At 37.3% G+C, this 26063-nt stretch overlaps 1 pseudogene; it reads right to left on the bottom strand.

Moving 5' to 3' along the window:
• Positions 1–22778: 22778 nt before the first annotated feature.
• LOC125166244 (intraflagellar transport protein 74 homolog) lies at positions 22779–24576 on the bottom strand (annotated as a pseudogene).
• Positions 24577–26063: the final 1487 nt, after the last annotated feature.

Here is a 26063-nt window from a genome sequence, read left to right as displayed (position 1 = left end):
AGTGGCGCTGTCCGGGGAATGCCGGAAAGCACATGATATGATCCAGTGCTTACTTTGAGATTCCCCTGCCCAGTTCCACGTATTTGGAGGCCCTATTCTAGCACATGTCAAGATGAAAGGACCTTTGAGAAATTTGCTCCAGGGAAGGTGCAGCCATTGAAAGAATGTAGGCAGTTGCCTTGTGTTAGAAATAGGGGTAAGCTGGGGCACCTGGGTGGCGCAGTCGGTTAAGCGTCCAACTTCAGCCAGGTCACGATCTCGCGGTCCGTGAGTTCGAGCCCCGCGTCGGGCTCTGGGCTGATGGCTCAGAGCCTGGAGCCTGTTTCTGATTCTGTGTGTCCCTCTCTCTCTGCCCCTCCCCCGTTCATGCTCTATCTCTCGCTGTCCCCAAAATAAATAAACGGTGAAAAAAAAAATTAAAAAAAAAAGAAATAGGGGTAAGCTAAGAGTCTGGAAGGCTCTCTGAAACTGAATGTGTATAATTACTAGATTCCAACAAAAAGGACAAAAAATGGAGCAAAAGTGAACAAGATGAAAGCAGCAGTAAACAAAATCACATAGAAATAAATTAAAAAATCAATGATGTGAATACGTGGATTTGTATAAAGAGTAAAAAACAATAGAAATATTATAATATAGAATTGTGAGAGGAAACCCTTATTGTCACAAAATCTCAGTTATGCTTAGCAAAATCTTGATGCATTTCTTTTGACTATACTTTAGGTATAATCTTTAAATATTGACTTTTCTCCAAGGAAATGAAACATACATAGGTTTTTATACAGTTCTGTTTTTTTTTTTTTTTTGGACATTTTTTTCTTTGGACAGATCACACTGCTAGTTGTTATTTGCAGTTTGACATTGTATAAAGTGCACAAATAGCTCCATGTTTTGAACTTGTTTTCCATTGTTCCATAACGATAAAAACAAGCTGATCAAATAGACCCTTAAATATAAACTAATATGGAGTTTATAATTAAGAGGCTGCTGGAATTTTGAAGACATATAAAAATTGAGCAGGTCATGTGTCTGCTCCCATATTTCTAATGCAAATGTTTTTTTGCATTTATTGATTAAAAAAAAAAACATTCGCTATCCATCATACCTCTAGAAAACTGTAAACTATGATTAATGCATCTTGTAAACATTATATTTGATTGGTCATGATGCCATATCATCATAGAAAAATTAATCACTTAAATCAATATTGAATTGAGATGTATGGTTAGAATATTTAAAAACCCTCTGTCTTTAATCATTATTTGGTGATTTTTCTAATTCTATACGAAGATGAATGTTGTATCAGCTAATGACATCTGATTCAGGGCATCTTGTAACTAACAGCCCCTAAGGAGAGAAAGTCCACTTCTGGAGGTTTTTTTAAAGGTAAAGGGAAGAATGTGACAAAAAAAATTAGAGGTGCCAGAAAAAATAGACTATAAGCTTATAGTAATGAATGTGAAGTTTTCCTCTTACATGGCAACAATAATCTATCACCTCCCACACCCTTCTCTGATGAAAAAAACTAATTGTCCTCAGAGATAACATCTGCTAAATATAGTGTCAATATAACAGGTTGTTAGAAATGTGTTAAATAGCACATTAATTAAATTGATACCCATGCATTTTTAAGACTTTAAAAAACTTCCTATTAAATGATGGCATACATTTGAAGAAATATGTAGCTGTTTTTGTAAAGTGGAGATACCCTGCATCCAAAAGTGATAGAAAAGGGTCATTAACTTAAGCTGAAAATTAAAAAAAAAGGTAAAACTCATTTTTTTAACCTCTTGATACTTCATTACTAGAAAAAGAAAGTGATTTCTTGGGGTGTGGGAGAAGTTGAGGCGAACAGCTGAGTGCTCACGGGCTTCGTATATCCAGGTGCATGTAAGGTACATGCGATCAGTGAGATATTCAACATTGTTCTACTATTATTAAATTTTACACATACATGAACCCCAGTAATACATGCAACAGAGGGTTTCTGTGTTCAAGATTTGCCACCATTTAGCCTTGCCTTTACATTTTGGAATTCTGTAATTAAAGTTATCCCTTTATTTGTACAATCAAATATTAAGTATAGGACTTTTGAACTGGTCTGTTTCAGAAAATAGGTTTAAGAGGAGGGGTGAATTCCCTAATTTCACTTGGCTCTAAATGCAGAATTCCAGTCTATACATATATTCATACTAGTAGGTGCTCTGCAGAAAAATAGTTCTGTGCTGTACCGATTTTGCAGAAATACCTGGTAAAATGAAGTTAAACATGTTTCTTCAGCATGTGACTATTTAGAATGTATGGTATGACTAAAGTGCATTGTGACTGTCTGAGAGGCAGACATAGTTCTTAGCACTGACCTTAGTGTTAAGGCCATGAAACCCTGGACAGCAGAATCCTTCACTGTAGGATGGAGGAATGTATTACTTATAGTCAGTTTCCCTGTTTGTGAAGGTCTTCATTATACCTCTGGTAAGGGTTAGAATCTGAACTGTGAGTGAAAAAGTGACACCTGCCTAGTAGGCCAGGTCATGGGACCCTCACCCAGGAATCTAAAGTGTTTTCCTTACCACACAGGATAGACTTTAGAAGGAATGGGTGACCTGGATACTTATCCTTAACAGCACAAAGTAAGGAATGGAAGAGGCTGGGTGAAGTACATGAGGACCCTTTTTCCATGTCACATTTTGAGCTGTTCTTCCAGCTTCATTGAATTTATTCTATAGTATTTATATTCTCTATTTTTCTTTTTTTCTTTTTCTTTTTCTCTTTTTTCTTTTCTTTCTTTTTTTCTTTTTTACAGTAACCTATCAATTAATAGTTAATACATCAGTGAATGGATGGTGAGGGCAAACCAGGCCTGATCCTAATGGAGGAATTGAGGCCAATTCCTTTGGTCTTAGGAGGTTGAACAATCTAGAACAGTCTTTCATTCAGTCTGTGGAGCTTTCTTGTGCCATATACGCAGAGCTCTTTCATCCAACGTATCACCTAGATATACTTTGAACTGCTTTTCTTTCATTGCTGCCCATTTTTATGGGTGAGATTCCAGATTTGAAATAATTGTTTTACCAAATAAGAGAAATTAACATCTTTACTAAGATCTTCACTAAGATCTTAAATGTTTTCCAGTGTTTCTCTAATACTATTTCTACCCCTGATGACGATATTTGTGGCAGTGGTTTGTGTCATCAGGTTATCTCTAAGCACAGTTCCTGCTTGGCCCTCTGCAAGGTGCCTACCAAGGGCAGTCAGTTAGGGGGTACACCATCTGTAGAGAATTTAAGAACACTAAGAAAACCAGGTGGGTCTGCTTTGTATTGTTATGCTTCAGTGAGTTTAAACAATGCCAGTAATAGGAATAGTCCTACCTTCAGGGGCAGATACACCTGTGCCCCCCACACCCCCCTCCCCAGGCAATGTTCCCTATTAAAAACTGTTGGAGAAACCAAACATACTTTATATATCTTATGCTTTCCCATCCTAATCTGTCTCAAGGACAACTTAATTTCTCTTATTTGGTAAAACAATTATTTGAAATCCGGAATCTCACCCACAAAAATTTAAAACTGGCTTCTCATTGAGTTGCTTCTTGATTACTGAAGGAAAAATGCCTATGCCTATGTAATAAAAACCACGAAACTTAAAATACATGAAATCTGAGGCTTTTCTTTGTTTTAAGACAAGCAGCATCATACTGTAGAATTTCCTCTTTTTTAAAAATTATTTATTTATTTATTTTGAGAGAGACAAAGACAGCATGAATGGAGGAAGGGCAGAGAGAGAGGGAGACAGAGAATCCCAAGCAAGCTCTGTGCTATCAGCTCATGGAGCATGATGCAGAGCTCCAAGTGGGGGTCGACCCTGCAAAACCCTGAGATCATGACCTAGGCTGAAACCTAGACTCTGAGCTTAATGGACTGAGCCACCCAGGCGCCCCTAGAATTTACTCTTGAATGCAAAGACCTTGTTGTAGTGGTGACTCTGATGCTGATAAACCATTGAGACCTCAGGCATGGCATCAAGCCTCTGAGCCTCAGTTTCCCTCCTTGAAGGTCAGCCTGATGCTGTCAAAGGTCATTAATGAAGAAACTAGGTTATTAACAACATGGTCATTTTAACTAATTATGCAAAATTAAAAATTTTAAAAATCTGGGTTAAAGGAATAATAATTGATTATATAAGCCATTACAGTCTTGTTCATTTTCAGAAAAAAAAATATGGAAGTTCTACTAACTCCTAAATACTAAACTCTGAATTTCTAGAACTCTCAAATACTAAACTCAAACTTCTAGAATTCAAATGGGAAGAGAAGGAATTGCTTCATGAACCAGAACTTCTCCTGCAGATTTTAGGAGGTGAAACAACAACAACAACAACAACAAATCTAGAAAGGCATGATGTTCACAGATGGCAGGTGCTTTATAATCAGGCTGAAATTAGTCCACTGTGAGGATTTTGCTACTCTGCCTCTGTACCTTACCTCATTGTTTTTTAAGTTTCTCCCAGGTCTCTTCCCTATGTTGGAACCCCACAGAGCATACAAAAGCACTCAGTATTCATGGTGGCCATAACTGAATTGTTCTGGTTTTCACCTGTGGTATTTTAGATATAGTTCCAAAGATCTGTGAATGAATGGCATCTGCTTCTTTTCCAGTGATTGAAAAGACTGGTTTTTCTTCATTCACGTAAGCATTGATTCATGCCATTGTTGGGGTGGGATAGAGCAGGGAGTAAGTTCTCTAATTTGAGGAGCTTGTCTTCTTCTCACAGGATGGGGGTAGGAGAAAACAGATGGAGTCAATATGTGCAGATGTAGGTTTTTGATTCATTTAGAGTCCTTGCATAATAAACCTTTTATTCTGAATATTGAGCACAGCGATTTGAGAGTAATGTACTTTTGGGGGTCAAAAGTTCCTACAAATATTTCCAGATGTCAATTAGACCTAAGAGTTTTGACTTAGACTGAACAGTCTGTCTGTCTTTCAAGTCAGGCCAGCCCACACTCTCCCTAGGCCTGGTCCTTGTCACTTTTCCTAAGCCAATTCAGTCATTTTATCTTCTCTATCAGTGCTTTCCATGCCTGGCTGTGCCTCAGAATCATGTAAGAAATCACTTAAAGTACTAGTTAAAAATACACATGTGTATAAATAATACATATATATAGTATATATATTTTACATGTTATATATATAAATTAAAAAAAGATACATTTCTTCTCTTAGATATACTCTAAGTTACTAGGAATGAGGGAATGAAGGTCTTGGGATTTGTGTCATTCATAAAGTGCTCCAGGTGATTCTAACTAAGCCAGTTGGCACCATTTTTCAAATCAGATTTTAGGAACTATTACCAGATTTGTCTTTCTAATGCAAAGATTTCTTCAGTGGTCTCTTATGAATGCTCAGAACTTTACAGTATAAAGTATAAGGTATTTGAGAAGTCTTCCCACCTTTCCAACCCCATCTTTGATTGCTTCATTACTGGTACTTTATGCTTCAGTTAGACCTGCTTACTGACGTCTCCTCGGATGCCATCAACACGCCTGCATGCATGTCTTCCTTGTGTCTTTCCACAGGTGCTCAAGGTCTTCTTCCCTTTTCTCCAGGTCTTCACTTTTTTCAAAGCCCAGCTCTAGTACCATCTGGGACATGAGAACCTCTCTTTTTGGACTCTCTTAGTCTTGATCATTTGGGTCACTCATTTGTCATGTGTAGTCCTTCGTGAGCACAAAGTCTAGTTCAGTTCTTGGAAAGGTTTCTAAGTGCCTGGGTACACATGCCATGCCATTTATAGCATTTCATTAATGATAAACAAGTAAAAAACATTTGCCAACCTTTTTAGAAACTAGTGTTTGTATTTTGGATTTGAAAAGACATTGTGTAAATAACAGTGAAGGCATGCATCGTACCTGTCTTAATCACTAAAATCGTGCTCAGTGTCTGGCATATAAATTATTTGTTGAACAAAGTTAGGAAAAAGCCCATGTTGTCTCAAGACCTTTGGTGTTGCTTTTTGTTAATTGTTCTGTGCCTGCTATAATGAGGGTTTGAAGCGTTGGTTTTCACTCTTGTGTTCTCATTATTTCTTTTTTAGCACACAGTGGGAGTTTAAGCTGCCCACTTGACACCATGCCTAGTTCCTGTCCCAGAACGAAGCAGTTTATCATGACTTCAGAAGGCAAGCAGAGTAACCTGAATTACCACGTTATTAAAGTAATGTATAAACCTAGAGGCTACTCCACAGCAAACATTCCAGCAGCTCAAAAAACTCACTGTGCTCCATAAAACTGATCTTGTTGGCTCTCTGGGCTTGTTTATTATTACGGACTTTAGGGCAACTTTGAGAATCTGACCATGGTTCACTAGAGAAATTTCTGTTTTATATTCTTTCCGAGCACGCGAACTTAAATTCTTCTGATTTTAATTTTGTTCATGCCTCATAATATATTCTCTCTTCAGTGGATATCATCTTTCTGATAACTGTCAGAAATAGCCCTTGTTATATCTGAAAGTAGATATTTCATTGACTGTCATAGTAAATCTTCAGGAAAAAAGGTACTTGGAGAAGCAGTAGCCTATATGTTTCTGAATTTAGAAAGCATCTTTTGCTGTCAACCCTGTGTTGTAAATATTCTTTGGTAACACAAATGCCTGTGTGAATGGCAGCCAGACTTTGCTTATTTGGTGTAGATATTTATTAGAAGCTGAAAAATGGTTCCTTGACATATTTTACTAAACTACACAAGGAATACAGTATGATTCTAAATGGACTCTTGATATTTAGGCTCTTTTACCCAGAGCTGAAAGCGTAACCCTGGATATTTTCATTGGCACCAAATTTTGGCTTTGTTCATTTATTCAGCAGTTATTTATTGAGCATCTTTTCTAGGTCAGATACCACTGGAGGACCTGGGGTACAAAGATGAACAAGATAGGTACATCTTTGTCCCATGGAAGTCACAGCTTATTCAGATAGACATTAAGCAGAGGATTATATTAGTAATGACTTCATTACTGTTGTGATGGTGGTATAAAGTAAAAATCTAGTGTACAATGAGAGACTATAATGAGAGCCCCCAATCTCATTTGAGGTGGTGAGTTGGGGTGAGGGGTAGGAGTGGGATTCAGAAAAGGCTTCCCAGAATGGGTCTTATTTAATATAAGGACTGAAAAAATAAATGGAATTAGCAGGGCAGTGAGAACAGTTGCCAGTGCCACAAATAGAAGAATGATGAATGCTAATAGAAATGACACACTTCTGATAAAATCTCAATTATGCTTATCTAATCCTATTTTATAATTGTTCTGTCACTGATACTGGGTAAGAAGGACTGTATGATCTGTAAAACCTGGTTAAAATAACTATATTAGAAAGGACTGGACTGCTTTTAAGGAAACTTTGAAGGTCAGGAGATGAGGCAGAGATTGTAATGTTCACAAGAAGATGCCCACCATACACATCACATGAGGGTTCTAACTTATTCTAGTAATTGTTTACACTAAACAGAAAAAATTTTTTCTTTGATATATTTCTTGACATATGGGGATTATAACATATTTTAGTATTATCAGTCAAGTTGTACCTGATATGTTACCCAGTTCTAAGATCATGCTTAACATTTTTGGTATTTAATAAGGTAACTATTGCATTGTCCATATGTCCAAAATAAGAAAGAAATAAAGACATCAGGAAGGAAAATGAGACAGAGACAGAAAGGAAATAAAAGCAAGATAATTAAATTTAACACAAGTTACGTTGTGAAAAATGTGTTTAAAATCAAGTAACATCATTTTTCATTTTTGTTCAGAAATTTAAATGATCATTAAGAACTGGAATTATTCTATATTCACCAGAACAATAAACATGTTGACTGGAAAATACTGTAAATTTTCTGTATCCCTCAATTTGGAGCCACTGGTATTTTAGGTGAATCTAAAATGCAGTTCTTAAGGGAAATTTACTTGTGTTTCCTCCCAATTATGGACGCAGTGCCAGGTTTAAGGGCTTAGAGAGAGAAAAAGGAACAAGCATTGCAGTTGCCATCAGACGTGGGCTGGGACTGCAGTCATCTGAGCTAGCCGCTTGATGTATGCTATTGAATTTAATTCTAATAGCAACTTCTTTTTACATGTGGGAAAACTCAGGCTCAGAGAGCTTAACTAATTTGCTGAAGTATTTGAACCAGGATTCAGATGTAATACAGAGCCCATTTTATTTCTTGTAAATTAGAGAAAAAATGTTTTTTCCCCTCTAGAGAAAGAATGCCTGATTTTCCTTATTATTCTGGATTAGCGGCTGTCTATAAAATGCTGAGAGGTCTCATAAAGGTAAACTTACATCTGGTGTGTGGTTCAAAGAGAATTTTCTTAACTAGATGGTAAAATGTTCCTTACAAGAGATGAGTGTAGAAACAGAACTTGGATTGCTAATGACTTTCTTGTTCATATTTACTTTAGAGTCTTACTTTTTTTCATTACAAATGTAAAGATGTTGACTCTAGAAAAGTAGAAATATAAAAGGGCATAAAGAAAAAAAATCAGAACATGCTGCAACTCAAAGACAACCGTTTCATTAACATCAGCATTTTCTGCTAAAATTTTCTGCATATTCTTACGAATATATGTTCCCAGTGATATAGTCATACTAAATATAAAATTTTGTCATTTTCACTTGACACTCTAATATAATTTTTATCCCTTGCTAAAAACTACTCGTAAAAGTAATTTTAATAGATGCATATTATTCCATTGTGTAACTTAGAAACAAGCCAAGTGAAATATTCACTGTATACAGCAATTATTATGACTCATGGTTGGAACTATTAAGGTAAATATAAAGTTAAAATGAAATCTTTTCTTTTGGTGAAAACTTTTAAAAAAAATAACGAACTTGCTTTAGATTAAGGCATTTGCCAAATGAGATAAATTCATAGTAAACCTGGTAGGTCAGGGTTTCTTTCATCTAGACCTTCGGAGAAAATTTTAATCTAGTTCTTTAAACTTAACTGTAATTTGGGACAGGACATTGCTCATCTTTCCTGCATATAAAGGCTTTTTATTCTTTCCCATTTTGGTTGGATAAAGCAAAGAATTTAGCAATTATAGAAAATAACATGTGTATCCTTTTTCTTGACTTTTAATCAGTATTTTATCCCAGAAAACCTGAAACATGAGGAACCACTTTGTATATAGTTCTGCCTATTGACCGATTTTTGTTTGTTTGTTTTTGTTTGTTTTTACCTGGCTACTGAGTCAAGAGCATAGATTCCAGAATTAGACTGAGGTCACATTCTGATTCTCTACTTAAGCACTGCGTGGATTTAAGCAAATGACTCAACCTCCAACCTCCTTTTTCTCACTTAGGGTGTGGGTGTAATAAACATTGCCTAGCTCAGGGGACTCCTGTCAGGATTAAATGAATCCATACACATAAAGCATTTACAGTGTTGCTGGTACACTGCAAGTTCTCAATAAATATCAGCTATTTTTTTGTGATTATGCCCTTATCTTTCATTTGGTAGCAAAGATTTGGTTAACACACCATTTTCAGCTTAAAGCCTAATCTGTTCTGTAATGCCTTTAAGGGCACAGAATCTGCATGCCTCAGGAAGGCTACCTGTTCTTTTAGTTTATTACCTTGGTCAGATGTCTATTTGTAGAGGTTTATTTCTGAGATTACTCTTTGGTTTAGTTGCTATTTTGATTATCGATAATATAATTTGGGACTTTGGAACTCACTGAATGGTGTAAGACGTCCCTCAAGAAAATGGAGCTGCCAGTGTAGCTATCACCAGCAGAACTCTGCCTGCCCCAATCTCTGCTTGAAGGGAAAGAGGAAAGCAGGAACTGAGGATAATGGTTATGCTAGTCTGGTTAGAATAAAGGACATGTTGTAGGGACGATGGGATACGAGTTGGCAAATGGAGGTTGGCATTAGATTGTAGAGGGCCTTGAGTGCCTGGGTAAAGCCATTGGATTCTGTTCTTTGGTTTATGGAGAGTGATAGGATGGAGGAAGGACGTTTTTCCAGAGACGCTGGAGTAGGAGTCACCTGTCTCCTAATTCTTATGTTCTTAAATTCATTTCCTTCTCAGAGAATGTAGGAGGGCATTGTGTTCACATCCCCACTAGTGTCCAAGTAGTCTAGTCACTGAGGAAGGTATTTTTTGTGAAGGTAGTTTTCCTACAGTCCTGAAGTCACTATATGCAGATGGCTACCACTTTTGTGCCTGTAGTGTTGGCCCTGGGCCCCAGAGTTTTTTTGTGACATTTCTGTTCCTTGGAAGCTCAAAAAAAAATAAGACTGGATTGTTTTAGAAGCAAGATTTGCGGATTATTATTGTTTAATCTCTTTGCTGTAATAAAATTTTACTCCTATGAATAGTTATTTGCTAGGTTATACTACGTACACATGCAAAACAGATGCTGTGTATTTTCTGAGTGATCAGAATCCTTGAGAGTTGTGCCCAGCAGTAAGTGGTGCCTTAGTCTAAAAGGTTAATTCTTTTATCAGCTAAAGAAGTTCTCAAGCATCTTCCAGAACATAATTGTCTATGTAACAAAGTTGCTGGATAATGAGGGGAAACATTTCCATTAATAATATAACACAGGAACTACAAGGCAATTGCAATGAGGTTAAAGGGTAAGAACAAAATGCCAGAAGGAAGTTGTTAATCGAAAGGCTATCTAATTTTTATTGTGTTTTGCAACAAATTCTGTGGAGATTTTATGTACCACCCCAGACAGAAATTAATTATATCCAGCTCTGGGTTTCTACAATTTATTCATGCCCCTCATTTTTGCACTTCCATGTCGTGTTGTAATTAGTTTATATCTGTCTTTCCCACTAGACTGCTGATACTTGACACTGGGGATAGGCCACTTATCTTCTGGTATCCTGCACCTGACATAGGCATGCCACATAGTATGTGTTCAATAAATACTGAATTTTTGTTGAGTGAGAATCTGTTTATAAAAGTCAGTATTAAGTAATAGATGATTGCCACAATCAGTGGCAGCTTAAAAGAGAACCAATTTCATTACAGAGCCAGGCTTAGTAACAGTATTCCACAGGGACGTGTCAGTAATGACAGGGGCTGAACCTGACACTTGATCTATTCCCTGTGACGAAGAATGAGACCTACCAGATAAATGTGCACAGGTTGTATTATGCAGTGTTTTTGGGCAAAAAGTAACAAAGACGGGCAAAAAGTAACAAAGTAACAAAGAAGTACAAAAGGTAACAAAGTAACAAAGGAGTAACAAAGAAGTACAAAAAGTAACAAAGTAACAAAGAAGATTGATGGATACTGTTTTGATTGATCACCGACATAGACCTCAGAGTGGATCTTAGGTGACTCGGGGCTGATTTCCTTTGCCAGGTAGCAAAGAGGCAGCAGCGGGAGCAGAAAGTAGCTGTAGCCCTGCCCCATATGTGAAGTTACTATGGTCCCCAGAGCTCCTGGGTGATGCTCTCTGCTCTGGCTGGGCGAGGGTCGGTCTGGGGAGCCTGGGGGGAAAACTCTCCGGGTGAAAGTGCTTGCCTCAGCTCACTCCTGTCATTCTGACCCAGACCACCCTTAGGTCGTGTCCCACTCTAGGGTGTGATAATACATGTCTGTCTCTAGCTATGCCCTGGGTTTAGGTATAGAAGACCTGTGCCAAGCAATGATAGGCCAAGGAAAGGGAACTATTATACTACACTCTAACAGACCAAAAACTAAATTCACTCAGTTTTTTTCCATTTGATTTCTTCTCCACCACCAGCTCTAATACCAGCCACCATAGCCTCCTAACTGGTCTCCCAGGCCTACACTAAAATATTCTCTATCCAGGTCCTATCAGTCAGGAAGATCTTAAGGTGAAAATCTGATTATGTCGCCACCAACATCCCTTGACTTCTAGTGCTTAAATTCTTACAAAGTTTCCTATTATCCTAGGATGAAATCTCCAGTGCTCACCCTGACCTACAGTCCCTGAATGGTGTGGCACTGGCATGTTTCCAGCCTCGGCTCCTATCATGCCTCCTCTTCCTCCAGTCTCCAGTCACTTCCTCTGGTACAACATACTCCCTCACCACAAGGACTTTGCATATATGGCTCCTTTTCCATGGGTCAATCTGCCCAGTCCTCTTTACCTACTTAGTTTTTTATGCTTCAGCTTTCAGTTCAAATGCCTCTTCGCCAAGGGAACAGTCTCTGTTTAATTATGTTTTCATAAAACCTTTCCTTTTTTCAAAGCACATATCTCAGTTGGTAAGTACACGTTTATCTATGTGGTAATTGGATTAATGTTTATCTCCCCATCAGATTCTAAATTTCATAGTGCAGGGATTATACTGTTTTAGTATCCTCAGTGACTAGCACAGTGACAGATGCATAGTCGTTGCTCAATAAATATATCATTACTAAATGAAAAAAAGGAAAATTATCACCATAACTAATACTTGCTGCCTTCTGGGCACTCTTCTGGAAGTTATTTATAACTCATTCAATCCTCACAATGCCAAATTAGGCATATTCACTATTATTATGCCCATTTTACAGATGAGGAAACTGAGGCACAGATAAAGAACTCAAGGTTACACAGCAACTGGCAGCACGAACATTTGTACCCAGTTTCCATGCTCTGTAACTGTCTGCCATACTGCCTCTTGGGGTGAGGAGCTTTATTATTTCATACAAACCTTAAACTAAGTATAACCATCTCCATTGAACAGATAAGTAAACTGAAGGTAAGTGAGTTAAAATAACTTACTCAAGGTCATGACCTTGTTAAGTGGCAAAGCCAAAGTTTTAATACAGGTCCCCTAAAAATCATGCAGTTTCCTTTGTAACAGTCCTTCTCTGGGTGTGTTATAACACTTTGAAGTGAGAAATTCTGATCTAGAGAAAATAGCTAGAAAATCACCAATTATGATGACACCAAAATATGACTCATGATTTAATGAGTGCTTGCCATGTGTGAGGTGCTGTGTGATGTTCTTTATGGAGATTGCTGCATTGAATCCTGACAAGGATGCTGTTAGTTGGAGAAGCACCCCAATACTTTCAGGGGTTTGGTAAAATTGGACTGTGTGAGAGTCCAGGGAGCAAGTATTCCCCCAAAGAATCAGAACATAAAAAGCGAGAATGGTTTGCAATTTGTGTGGCTGGATGCTGATGGCTGGATTCATTCTTGAAGCTCACCTGAGGTTACAGAGAATGAAATTCCAGTAAGGGATGTTTAAGCGGAAGAAAGAGCTTATGATTTATGTCTTGTACTCTTTGCATTTAAACAGTGCAGACACTGATCAGGATAGAAACCATGCAGGGAAGCCCTGGTCTGAAATGTCATTTCACTGTAGTCTCTTTAGTGTTATGCAGTGTGGTTGCAAGATATGCTGAAATGGAAATTTAGTGCTACCATATCCTGAGATGTATTTACATGGTGTTTTTATAGTCTGTGCATGTACTTTCTGTTTATTACTAAATAAGCTCTATATTCATCGTTGTTGACTGAGGCGAAGACTGACATACTGACATTGAAAAGATGAAGCAAGATTGTATCTCAGAGTAAAACATGCAGCCTAGAAAATGGAAACTCAGAAGTAAATGCCGATATCTGAATAAAGAAGCAATTTTCAGGGTTTACTTTACATGGTTCTTAAGGAGCCAATCACATTTATATCTGTGTATGTTATTTCTCACTACAAAACTAGTAATTGCTTGTTTAATACTTTCAGATAAGGGTGAGGTTTTGCTGACAACTACATTCTTTTAGAAAGCCGGAAATAATGAAAACAAAGCAAATGTAACAAATTATTGGCTGCATTAATTACAACACCTTTTTCCCCCAAAGGAAGGTTCTGGTTGTTGCAATCCTAGTATCAAAGGAGTGATTTGTTTAGAACTGTCATTTACATTACTTGCTTCCAAATTACGGGCTAAAGATATATCAGGACATGAATGGAAATCTCTCTTTCTGACTAATGCACATTCATGTTCCATATGTGATATGAAACATACCCATTGTCCCACAGATTCTTTTCCTCCATTAACCTCTTCCTTTTGCTTCAGATTTACCTACAAAGAAATGAAATGGAGCTGCATTGTATAACCAAATGGTGGAAATTTCTTTTTCTTCTTCTACAGAAGTGAAAGATTTTTTTTCCCAGACAGAAAGATTTGCTGCCACCTGTATCCTTGGGTTTTACCTAGCTGATAAAGAGCCCATGGATTATACAAGCATAACTGTATTTCCATTATCTCCCTCTGACAAATTACAGCCTGCCAATACAACTGCCATAGTAGAGAGCAGGCATTTGGTTTTAAATTGTCTTCTTTTCCTGAAATCCTTAAAACAAGGCCATGATTCTTCATAGTTAGTTGAAATAGAAAATGCTCAGGCTCGATACACGCAAGGAAATTGCAACCTCCTTCTCCCACTCCCCCTCTCCGATCTCCTTTCATTTATGGAGACCCTTTACTGCATTGCAGTCCTGCAAAGCTCTCAGGGAGCCAGAACTACGGGCTGGATGTGGGACTGCATGCCAAGCACCACCGCCTCTCTTATAGCCAAACCACAGAGCCTCGCTTGAGGTCGTCTTTTACATTGTATTCCGATTTTATAGAGCTGCTTTCGGTAAAGAGAAGACAGACACATTGCTGAGATGTGTGCAGCATGATAGTTTTATAAGAAGAAAAGAAAACCCCAAAGGTTATACAGTTACCTGCCAGTCTCATCCAGTGCTGCAATTTTTGGAAGAGGTGGTGGGAAAAAGAAAAGTTCTTCCTTTAGTATGTGACAGTAGATATAGGAAACTGTTTTGGCCCGATTAGTTTTGTTATTTTCCTTGAAAAAAAAAATGAAAAGGAGAGAATGTATGCACTGCCCTGCTTTTTTCTCTCTAAAATTTTTAATGTAATTATGAAATAGTATCATATTTTGAAATAATTTTATTTGGTCTCTTTTGAAAAAGTACATTTGTAAGAGATTCTTCTGTTTTTCTGGGGCCTCTTGGACTATGAGGTGGAATATTTCCCTCTTTGGGCCCTAGAAGAAAGACATGCCTACTATTACACTAATTTTTTTTAATGTTTTTAAAATTTATTTTGGAAGAGAGAGAGGGAGGGAGAGAGAGAGAGAGAATGAGAGAGAAAACGCACGCAGAATCTGATGTGGGGCCCTATCTCACAAATTGTGAGATCATGACTTGAGCCAAAGTCAAGAGTTGGACACTTAACTGACTGAGCCATCTGGGCACCCCTACCCGCACACCTGTTGAAGGCTATTTAAGGAGGAAAGTCTTTATCCTGAGGACGTTTTCTTGGGAATGGCCTCTGTTGGACCTCTGTTGTCTAGGCAGTGCAGCAAACTCCTCTTGTGTGGTTAGGGTGTGTGATCCCCATTGGGTTCACCCCAGTGAAGACTACCCACAGAAGGGTTAATTGCCTAGGTAGTGGCATTTTAAGTGAGTGCCCTTACTCTCTGAACTTCAATTTCCTGGTCTGAATAATTGAAACAATAAATCCTCCCCGTCTTCTCCCCCCATAGGGCTGTGAAAATTAAATGGGAAGGCATGTGAAATACTTTGTAACATAGAATGTGAAATACATTGTAACATAGAATGATCTCTCCATATTGAGGCTGTTTTTGGCTTCCTCATCATTTTTATTTAAGGATATGGATGTTCCTCTCCTTACTTGCCCCATCTCCCTAAATGTATTTGAGTCTCCTACCTAGCCTGGAAAACGTCCTTCTCAAATTCTTCTTCCTAGCCATTATTAGAAGGGTAAATCAAATACTTGGTTTCTTGTCTGCCTTTCTGCTAAGTGTCAACTCCAGGAGAAAGGTGCTATGTCGTTTGGCTCATCAGTGTTTCCCTGTGGTCCAGTGCCAAGCCTGGGTGCATTCAGCAAGTATTTGCTGAAGAACAATGAGTGCTTAGAAGGTTCCTGAGTCCACTGTTTGGACCTCTTTTGTTCTTCTGCTTGCTCCTTACTCTAGGGACTGCTCTCCCCAGGGAATGTGATGTGGAGATACTTTGGGCAAGTATGAGTTTTAGTCTGAAATAGTCTAATGATTTTACATTTTATTAAAATATCCTCCATTTCCATTATACTTTGATTTTCTTAGCACCTATAATCCTTTTTAGGAAAGAAGGCCAAATGCCCTTACTAAATATTTTGACTTAAAAAAATGCTTCAAGGAATTAAAGAATAAGTGTTTTTATACATGTTCATTGAAACCAGACCTCTAGCAAAAACATTTGCTTATTTCATTGCTGACCTCTCATTTGAAGCTAGTTCAAGTGAAGTAGAGATTGTTTTTAGAAGCTTACAATTAACCTCAAGTCATGAAAGTGAGAAGAAAATGATAAGAACATTTATCTTATTTCAGTGTATACTCAGAACTTCTGGAGACCTGTGTAATGGGCTATAAATGTAGTACATTTCTAATTTAATGGATTTAAAAAATAATTATCTTTACTAATATTAAATTATTTATGGTGAAATCTTAATAAGATATATAACTTTTATGAACTGTGACATTAACGTTTTGAAAGTTGTTCCTTATTCTTTCACTGATTCAGTGCATGATACTGCAGAGGGTTTGTGACTTTTATATTTGAGTATCTGAAACTAAGATAATAGGCAGTGCTTTTTGCTGCCTCTTTGGAGGACTACAGAGTGAAAATAAAATATTTCCTTAACGGTTTTGGAAGATAAGACATAAAGGCTAATATATATGTTTTGTATCTGTATAAATGTTTATGTGCACATACATATGTAAATATGTATGCAAATATCATTTTAGAACTTTCAACAGTCTTTTTTCTTTTGAATTATGAAATATTTATACAAAATAACATCTGTAACATATATTCAATGTGATTAAGCATACTAGTAAACAGGCAGTTCTTAACATGGATAAATCTCAAATGTCCTGTTTGAAAACAAATACTTCATTATTCTCCTTTGAGCCCAGTGGCAACTGCTACTTCATTTTAAATGTAAAACATAGTCAAATGAATGAGGTTTAGTTTGGAGCACCCAGAAACAAGGCTTGGTAGAGTAGCATTTTGCATTGGAAGGTGAGTGGTGGGTCAGCCTAACCTCCTGCCCTCCTGGGCCCCTCCAGGCACAGAGTGAACACCATTATCAGAGTGGTCACTTAGTCTGGTGACCAGGAAGGATTATGAAGACCTGGAAAGTTTCTTTAACTCAGGTTTAAGACAATAAAGGTATTGAGAATGAATGAACCCATGTTGTGGAATGCGAGTTGCACTTTATTATTATATTATTTATTATATACATTATTTTGTGTACTACTATACTATTGGTTTAAGTACAATTATATTAAACAAAAATATCAGATGGTGTATCAAGGGCCTCAGCTATTTATTTGTGGACCTTACTGACTAGGAGTTGATGACCTGTAATTTTGTATCTCTGATCACCGTGGAACTAGTTTTCTGCTGTGGTCTGGTTCCCATTTCTCCTGTTTGTTAGTTGTTCAGGCTTTCCATATCCTCTTTTCTCCATGCTATTCTGCCTTGTCCCATTCATTCATGCTGGAATCCAAACCTTACTGGTAACGGAATGCTTTTTATTCCTTGCAGATTTAAGTAAAGATTTGATCTCTTTTGCCTCCATCATCTATAGATTCCATGGGTTGCTTTCTCTGATATACTGTAAAATATTTATGTCCACTATTATTTGATTATAACTTTTCTATTTTCTCGGCTATGCATTTTATCCATTTCCATCTGAGTAATTTTCTTGGTTAGGTCTGTGAAGAGGAAGGTTATGAGTTCCTTTGGCTTTTTGCTAGGAACAATAATTTCCATGTTGCGTTTGAGCTGACAATGGGGTTCTTCATTGGGCAGTTATGTAGACGCCGTTACACTTTGGTGTAATGGGATTTCACTACTTATTAAGGGATTACATAATGTGTCTTACCAGTCACAAAGTCTTCAACATTCTCATGACTCAAGATAGATATTAGTTCTATATGTAATATTTCCATGTAAATAATGAACATGGACAAGTAAACTCATTATTCTGCTTTGTTCATGAATATGATTTTTCATAATATCTGCTTTTTAAAATGCTTTACTCATTTGGGAGAATCTTAGTCGAGAAGGAACTGCTTCCTCTACTTTTCTGTGACTGAAAATAGTGTTGATTTACAGAGACTTTGAAAGGCTGTGGCCTGAGTGAGAATACAAATATATTGTGCTCATGTTGGTCATAACCCTGTTGCCTTAGTGTGGTCTCTAGATCTATAAAATAGGCTTCATGTCAGAAGTCAATTAGGAACACATGTTGTCTGTTAATTGCATGTTAATGAATAGGCTCCAAATAAAATGTTAGAAGTTTTTCTTCTCCAAATGTGTATCATGTTGAATTTCAAAATATGATTTTCTTAAAAAAAACCTTATTCTTAAATAATTTAAAATTTACAGAAGACTTACAAAGACAGTATAGAGAGTTTTTGTATATCCTTCACCCTGCTTCCCCTAATGCTAACATCTTATATAACCATGGTACATTTATTAAAGTAAGAAACTCACATTGGTGTAATACTATTAAACTACAGACTTTATTTGGATTTCACAAGTTTTTCCTCCTGTGAAGGACGTATTTTTAAATCACTTTATTTTTAGAGCATTATTTTATGGAGAATTATTTTAATAAAAGGGCTTAATGAAGTTATGCCTTTAAGGGATTGGGAAGTCTAATGTAGATATATTTTTGGGAACTTCTCTAGAAAGTTAATGAAGGATTTTAAATAATTTTGTAAGGTGAAAACATTAAAACATTAAGTATTTTAATTTTGATTTACAGAATCATTTTAACCAGTATGTTTATTATTCTATATAATGAATATAGTATCATTTATATGAATACTTCTTTCAAATGAATACAGTTTTGCTTTTCCTAAAGGTCAGAAGTGTGGATATAAGGAAACTTCTACAATCATATCTTTTTTTCATCCTGTAGTTTTTAAAGTCATTGACTCTCTCATAGGCTTCCCCTGTAACCATGATGAATTTTACATATTATGGAAAATACTGCCAATTTTGATGAAGGCTAGAATAATTTTTACTTTTAAATTTTGTAAAATGTTTATTTCTTATTTTTGAGGGAGGGAGAGAGAGACAGAGTGCAAGTGGGGGAGGGGAAGAGAGAGAGGGAGACACAGAATCTGAAACAGGCTCCAGGCTCTGAGCTGTCAGCACAGAGCCTGATGCGGGGCTCAAACCCATGAACCGTGAGATCATGACCTGAGCCAAAGTTGGACGCTTAACTGACTGAGCCACCCAGGTGCCCCAATTTTGTTTTCTTCATGAAAAGATGTTACATCAACCTTTCTTTTTTTTTCATTTTATTTGATAGCTTAGCAAATTAATACATTTAAAAAAAACCATTGTCTTTGTCCCACTTTGCTCTTTTGTGCTCCTTGTGCTTAGTGCAGGATACTAAGCATTGTTGACTTTTCAAACATTTGTTTTCATTAATACCTGAGCACTAGTGTAAATGTAAGGGACACAGATTAAAAAGTGAATGCCTGGGTGATGGTGGCATTGATGTTACCACAGTGGTGACTTGGCTTTCTTCACAAGAAAAAACAACTGAGAATAATTCAAGAACAAGATACCACTGAGAGCATCCCTTAATACATGGGTGAAGCTAAAACATCCCCTGTACCACAGAGATCAAGAGAGACTGTGGTAGAATGGTACGAGAGCTGACTGCATTGCCCCTCTCCCAGGCCAGTGCAGCACCACACCAACAGGTCTCCATTGAGCCGCCAGTCCTTCAGCGGGAAAAGAGAACACAGTGGGGACCACTGGCTCCCCCCAGCATTGCTCTGTGGGAGCCCCTACTCTGATCTCATACCACAAAGACTGAAGAGGCATCTGTGTTGCTCAACCAATGGGAATCTGAATGTGATGGGTAAATGAGGAGGGGCTTGCAAAAATCAGCATATGGATCTTGGCAGGTCGGGTTCATACATATGATGCCCAAGTAGTAATCCCAACCAGTGGTTTTGATGTCTGACTAGGGAGGCAGATTGGGTTGCCCTCTGACTAGGGAACTAAGTAGGGTACAGATCTGTGTGATGTGGAACCTCAAATGAATTTTGACGTCCCTAGAGCTCTGTTTACTCACACCCAGGCATTGAGCTAAGTTACATCCCCACCTGCTGTGGAGTGTCTTCTGGCCCTATCAGACCAAAAGGGCTGGAGACAACTCCTGGAAGGTGTGTGGACCAGCAGCAATTGAGCTGAGAGGTGGGTGGGCACAGTCAAGTGGTCCTGCTTGGTCAGGGAACTTGGGGTGCAGGTTGGTATAAGTTAAGTCAACAAACAAAGAGCTTTACCTTTGTTTGGCTGCTCTTTGTTAGGGATGCTTCTCCCACTGTGCCAGGTAGGAAATTTAATTTGTATTCAGCAGTGGGCTTAGAATATAGCCTTTACACTCTCTGACCAAGGAACCTAGCCAGAGTACATGGGAAGCTCTGTAGCCCATCCAACAGTCCTATGTACAGTGGCACCTAAATAGAGAGCACAGCCATGGCTTTTCTTCCCTGTCTGAGGAGCAAAACTGATGGCTTCACTAGATCAGGAAATTCATTGTACACTCTGGACTAATTCAGGTACATAAACAATAAGCTGTATAGGTCCTGGGTCCCATCCTGCTGCCCTATGAGGACAGGGAAGCTAATTCATAGTACCACCTATTACTGAATTTATCTATTACCCAACTATCTCATGAACCTGACCACAGAATCCAGGAAACTATGGAGTCCATCTTCAGCTCACTTGGGTAGGAATCAAGCCAGAAGCCCTATCCAACTTTTACCAGCCAGTGGCACATCCCCCATCCTTGTCCTCAGAGTTTGAACAGTTGCCTTGCCCCAAAATAGATCATGGTAATAGGCTCCACCTGCCCAAAGACATAACCCAGAAACCCAAACTGAACTTATTGGTGAAGAGCTGCCACTGCTAAAGCAAACCTGTAAAGTCTGGAAGAAGATCCTGATTGCTAAATTACTCAAGATGAGGAATCAAGGATCATAAAAAATCAGGTAAAGACACCACCAAGGGAACTAATAAAGTTCCAATAACTGACCCTAAAGAAATGGAGATCTATGAACTGTCAGACAAAGAATTCAGAATAATCCTCATAAGCAAGTTTAGTTAATTACAAGAAAACACAGACGGGCAACTAAATGAAATTAGGAAAATAATGCATGAACAAAATGAGAAATTTGACAAGGAAATGGTAACCATAAAAACCTCAGAAATCCTATAGTTGAAAAATACAGTAACTGAAGAGTTCAGTGAAGTTTCAAAAGTAGACTAGACCATGTAGAAGAAAGAATCAGTGACTTTGAGGATAGAGCATTTGAAATTACCCAGAGGAGCAAGGAGAAAAAAGAATGAAAAAGAGTGAATGGGATTATGGGAACTATGGAACACAATGAAAAGAAACAGTATTCACATTGTGGGAATTCCGGAAGCAGAAGAGAAAGAGAAAGGAACAGAAATATATTTAATGCAACAATGGCTGAAAATGTTCTACACCTGGGGAGAGAAATGGACATCCAGATCCATGAGGTCCAAAAGACCCCAAATAAATTGAACCCAAATAGGGCTACACTGAGACACGTTATAGTTAAATTGTCAAAAGTCAAAAACCAAGAAAGAATTTAAGAGCAGCAGGAGAAAAGAAGTTACATAGAAGGGAGCCCCCATAAGATAACTGACAGATTTCTCAAAAGAAACCTTTCAGGCCAGGGGAAAATGAGATGACATATTCAAAATATTGAAAGCAAATAACTGTCAGTCAAGAATTCTATACCCAGAGAAGTTGTCCTTCAGAAACAAAGGACAGCTTTTGTTTGTGTAAGACACAAACTCTTACCATTGAGTATGATGTTAGCAATGAGCTTGTCATTTGTGTCCTGCACAAACAAAAGCTGGGGGAGTTCATTACCACCAGGCCTGCCTTACAAGAGATGCTAAAGGGAGTTCTTTGAGTGGAAGTAAAAGAATACTAGTTAACATCATAAAAACATGAAAAGATAGTGTAAGTCTCACTGGTAATGGTAAATATATAGTCATAATTAGATTCTGAAATATGGTAATAGTGGTGCGTAATTCATTTACAATGCTAACTTTAAAGATAAAAAATGAATATTAAAAACTATACGATAGTCTGTTATTGGGGCGCCTGGGTGGCTCAGTCAGTTAAGCATCCGACTTCGGCTTAGGTCATGATCTCATGGTCCGTGAGTTCGAACCCTGCATCGGGCTCTGTGCTGACCACTCAGAGCCTGGAGCCTGTTTCAGATTCTGTGTCTCCCTCTCTCTCTGACCCTCCCCCGTTCATGCTCTGTCTCTCTCTGTCTCAAAAATAAATAAACGTTAAAAAAAAAAAAACTATATAATCGTCTGTTATTAATTACATAGTATAAAAAGCATATAAGTTGTAACAGCAATAATGTAAGGTGTGAGAGGAGGAGAAATTAAAGTGTAGGGTTTATGAATGCTATTGAAGTTAAGTCGCTATCAGTTTTATTTATTATTATTTATTTTGTATGCAAACTTTTTATTGAACTATTATTTAAAATATCACTTTTCAAAGAGGTCACAAAAATTATAGCACTCAAATATTTTAGGTAAAACTCTTCAAGGGTAAGCTATTTTTTTTTTTTTCAGTCAGCTTGTCCAAAGTTTAGCAGTGGAGGACACTGCTACAGAGACTTGCAGTTGGTTCAGACTCAGTTTCTGCTCATGCTATGTAGAGTATCCACGAGGTTTTTATTGTACTCTGCAATCTGCTTGGTCACATTTTTCATAATTGACTGGTAATCACTCTTTTGACTCTTGGTTGCTATGAATTTTTTCATCCAAAATTATTTTGCTCATGGTGTTGCCACTTCCTGTCTAAATTTGTAAGCTTAGAATGTGTCTCATTTTCTTGCAATTGTGTCTTTAGCATCTCATAGTTTACATTTAGCTTCTGTTATTTTCTTAAAGGCATTTCTACGGGTTGTTAATACTGTTCTCTCGTGATGTAATTTCTTTTTCTTTTCTTCACCTGATGATTTTAAAGCTGGAAAATCATTATATGTTTTCAAATCAGCTGTCATTTGCTTAATTTTGCTTTTCAGAGAATACTGTTCCTCAGTCATCTTACTTTGCAGAAGCTCCATTTTCTGTAGATCCAACTGTAGACATTGGCTATCTGAGGTCAAATTTCTAGTTGTAGTTTGTGATTTCTGCATTTCAGTAGATTTAAAGTTGAGATCATCCTACATCATCTTCAGCTCTTGGTTGGTGATAGAGGATATCTGTTTTATACAATTTATATTTCTACTACTGTGCTCCAAAAGTGTAACAATGTTGGCTTCTATCTGTGCCTTCTGTTCCAGTTCTTGATTCTTAGTTTCCTCAAGAGTCTCAATGAAAGTGTCCGTATTTTCCTCTCCCTGTTTTAGTTCCTTATACTTCTGACTCATTTCACCATGGTGTTCTTCTAAATCCATGTCTAGTTGTCTAATTTCTTCATTAAATTGCTTTATTTTTTCTTTTATGTCTATTAGCTGTTGCTCCTTGCTGCCTATTTCCTGATTATCTTCTTTAACTTGCTTGAGTAATCTCTCTCTTTCTTTCATTGGAGATCCCATGCTTTTGTCTTCAGCAATCATTTGGTCTTGATGGGACTCCAACTCATAAAGTTTTTTGTGCAGCAGTACAGCCTCCTATTTAACCTGGGAGTGTGCTATTTCAGCATCCAAGCTCTCTTTTTTTTATGTTCAGTGTATCTAGCTGTTTCTGAAGTGTATCTAATTCCTGCAACAGTTTCTCATTTGTGGTTTTCATTTCTATGTACCTGACTTGTTTTTCAGGAGATGTGTTTCTGATAATGTCATCTGCTGCTTGCTTTTCCTATTCAACTTCTTCTACCCTTCTAGTTTGTTTTTCCTTCGCTTGTCTTTCAGTAAATATGATATCCATATGTTGTGTGGATAGCTCATTTTGAGCTTTAAGCATGTTGTAATCATTCATTACTTCTTCCATTTCAGCATTGGTACTAAGTTTATCTATCAGCTTATTGTAGTTTGCTAGTTGTCTTTGAACTCTTTGATTTCAACAGCTAAAGTCTCAGCTCTCTTCTCATATGACAAATACACTGAATTCTCTTGATTGTACATTTCTATATCTTTCTGAAGTTTATTAACTTCTATTGTAAGTTCATTTATTTTACTTTGAAGAAATCCAAGATAATAAGATTTGTCTAAAATTTGCCTCTGGGAACCTTTCATTCCAGTTTTCATTCCACTCAAACCTAGTTGTGTTACAGGACAATCATCAACTTTGATTTGAGAAGACAGAATTCCTCCTGTCCCTATGGGACCACCACCAGAGCCTGGTCTTGCTGTTCCAGGTGACATTCCAGTTGCCACTCGAATATTACCTGATGGGGGGTCATATTCCAGAAGGAGGTCTTCCAGTCAACCCCGTTCCACCTTGTGAAACAGGGCAAGCTGCTGAAGGTTTGTAATTCCTGGCCATTGTTTGTTTACTTTAACCACTCCCCTGGTGCAGCAGGAGGAAGGTTGTAGCAGGGGTACTCAAAGTTGTTTCCAGGTTTCTATCAGTTTTAAAATAGGGTGTTATAAGTTTAAGATATGTAAGCTTTATGGTAACCACAAGGGGAAGTTCTATAGTAATTACACAAAGGAACACCATAAAGAAGTCAAACAAACTGATATCAAAAGACATTAAAACACAAAAAAGACAATAGGATAAGAAACAAGGAACAGTGGATCTACAAAACAACTAGAAAATAATTAACAAAATTACAATAGTAAGTCCTTACCTATCAATAATTACTTTAAGTATCCCAGATTAAACTCTCCAATTAAAAGACATATAAAGGCTGAATGGATAAGAAAAAAACAAGATCCAAATATGCTGCCCACAAGGAGCTCCCTTTAGCCTTAAAGACACACACTGGCTGAGAGTGAAGAGATGGAAAAAGACATTTCAAGGAAATGGTCACCAAAACAAGGAGGATAGCTGTATTCATCTCAGACAAAATAGAGTTTAAACTAAAAGTGGTAAAAAGAGACAAAGAAGGTCATTGTATAATGATAAAGGGGTCAACACATCAAGAAAGTATGACAATTTGTGCACCTAACATGAAAGCACCTAAATATAGAGAGCGAAACCTAGCATATCTGAAAGGAGAAATAAAAAGTAATACAGTAATAGTTGGGAGCTTTAATACTCCACTCTCAACAATCGGTAGATCATCCAGACAGAGAATCAATAAAGAAATGATGGATTTGAGAATGCTATAGACCAAAGTGACCTTACTGACATATATAGAACATTCTGTCCAACAACAACAAAATACGCTATTTTTCTCAAGTGCAAATGGAACATTTTCTAGGAAAGGCCACATGTTGGGTGACAAGTTTCAGCAAATTCAAGAAGATTGAATTCATATCAAATGTTTTCTCTGAGCACAATGGCATGGAACTAGAAATCAGTAACAAGAGGAAAAATGGAAATTTTGTGAACACATGGAAATAACCAATGGATCAAAGAAGAAATTAAAGGGGAAATTAAAAGTTTCTTGAGACAAAAAAAGAAACACAACATAACATACCAGAACTTGTGGGGTGCAGCAAAAGCAGTTCTAAGAGGGAAGTTTATAGTAGGAAATGCCTGTATTAAGAAGCAAGAAAGATTCCAAATAAACAACCTAACTCCATACCTTTAAGAAGTAGAAAAAGAAGAACAAACTGCGTCTAAAGTCAGCAGAAGAAAGGAAATAATAAAAATTAGAGCAGAAATAGAGAACAGGAAAACAATAGAAAAGATTAACCAAACTGTGTTGGTTTTTGAGTTGATAGACAAAATTAACAAAACCTTAGCCAGAAGGAAAAAAGAGAGGATCAAATCAATACAATTATAAATGGAAAAGGAGACATTACAACTGATAGAAGAACCTGATGTTACAACCTAGAAGAAATGGGAGAATTCTTAGAAAT

Source organism: Prionailurus viverrinus, chromosome B2 (genome assembly GCF_022837055.1).
Source record: "Prionailurus viverrinus isolate Anna chromosome B2, UM_Priviv_1.0, whole genome shotgun sequence".
NCBI lineage: Eukaryota > Metazoa > Chordata > Mammalia > Carnivora > Felidae > Prionailurus > Prionailurus viverrinus.
Note: the sequence above shows the minus strand (reverse complement) of the source record. Positions and strands in the feature narration are given on the sequence as shown.